Here is a 2,010-nt window from a genome sequence, read left to right on the forward strand (position 1 = left end):
GAGAAGAAACAAAATATTCAATGCACAATTAAATGAGATTGAATTATGATTTTCGGTTACCTATGTGAACATTTAATCAAATTGAAATTTAAGTTCTAATAACCAATGCATGCATTAAATTGGATTAAATTGGATTAAAATTTGAATTCCACCATCTAAAGAGTGTGGGTAACTGAACCACTTCTTTTTCAATTCGGACCAAGGCTTTGTTACATTACAAAGAATAATTGTTTTGGGCTGTACACTGGTTTCCTGGCCCAATTAGCTTTGCTATCCCTTTTAAATAATTCAGCCACATAGTATGGAATATTTTTGCACAAGGGCTGATCATTCTTATCACATTGGATTTATATTGCTTTTTAGCCCAAATAGGAAACTTTTTTTAATTTTCTGCACACTAACAGCAACAATAATCAACCAATTGGAAGCAAATATTAAATTAATATTTTTAATAATGTTTGATCATCACAATAATTCAAGTTTTTCAAACTCATCAGAAAAAAATCAGTTGATAAATTACCGACGGAAAAAAATTCGTCGGTAAGTAATTTTTTATGAGACTTTTACAAAGGAACAAAATTTATCGGTAATTTCGTCAAAAATCCGTTGTTAAAAGAAACCAAATATATCTGTAAATCCATCTGTAATAAGCAATTTTCTAATTGTGATGAGCACAATATCTCACGTGCATATACTTTCCTCCACACACCAACCCACCTCTTACACCTAATTTCCTTTGAAGATAAGTAATAGCTCCATAATTTAAACTTGCATTATCTACTGTAATTATGAAAACTTTTTTAATTCTCCACTCTCTCAAGCATTTCTCGATTTCTCAAGTAATATGATGACTAGATCGGGTCCAGGTGGCCCGAGCTATAGCTCGATCCCAATTTCACTCTCTTCCCAGTTTTCATTTTTTTTTGGGTCATTTTGGATCCGGGCTTTCATCTTCTAAAATGTTTTCAGGGTCAGATTGTGTATATTTTTTATTTTTACTGACGTGATATTACATAATTAAATATATGTATAAAACGGTTATATACTGATAATCTATTAAAATTATAATATATTATTTTTAACTCACAAATAAAGTTACATTCTATTTTATTTAATGAAAAGGATAATTAATTATTTTTCTTTTTGGGAGAGGGGGGTGGTTGTAGGTCGATCTCCATTTCTCGTGAGGATACACACAGAATGGAGGAAATAACAAAGCTTTTGCTGGACTAATTAATTAACTGACGTACCAAACTCCTATGTTGGTGTAAGAAATCATGCATGCATGGATGAATACTGAACTTTGTTTTAACGGAACAGACATTACACCAATAAAGTCTTTCCATCTCCAACGACAGTGCCTCAAGAATTGTACATTTGTAATATTGTTTACAAGCATCTTATAATAGTTTGTCTTTATTCACTTTCTATAACCTTTTTCTACAACTATGCACGAATACTTTGCTAAATTGTCGTATTTACGTGTTGGATATATTTTAAACACGATATTATTGACACTTATTTAATATGCGTGTTTGCAGTGTCCAATCGTATCTTAATAAAAAGTTAAAAAAAAAAAAATTTCGAATACATTTGGACACACTTAAATACCATTACGTGTTAATATATCTAGTCTTATTCTTAACATATATTTTTGAAATAAATTTAGATATAGTAATATATATTATTATTTATTAAAACAAAAAATATTTTAAATACTTGATATAATTAAAATAAGACATTAAAATAATTAAAAAAATAATTTATATTTTAATATCAATAAAATATCAAAATATCATTACAATTTATTTAAAAAATATTTTATATTTTATATGTATACGTGTCCCTGTATCTTATAAGATTTTAGGCGTGTTCTATATCGTATTGTGTTCCGTATCCTTATCAGCAGGGATGGATGCATGTATATGAGTGTGGGGGCAATCGCCCCCACTACGATTTGAAATTTTTTTGAGTAGTATATGATAATAATATTTATTCGCCCCCACTAAA

The sequence above is a fragment of the Arachis ipaensis genome, chromosome B03, assembly GCF_000816755.2.
Source record: "Arachis ipaensis cultivar K30076 chromosome B03, Araip1.1, whole genome shotgun sequence".
NCBI lineage: Eukaryota > Viridiplantae > Streptophyta > Magnoliopsida > Fabales > Fabaceae > Arachis > Arachis ipaensis.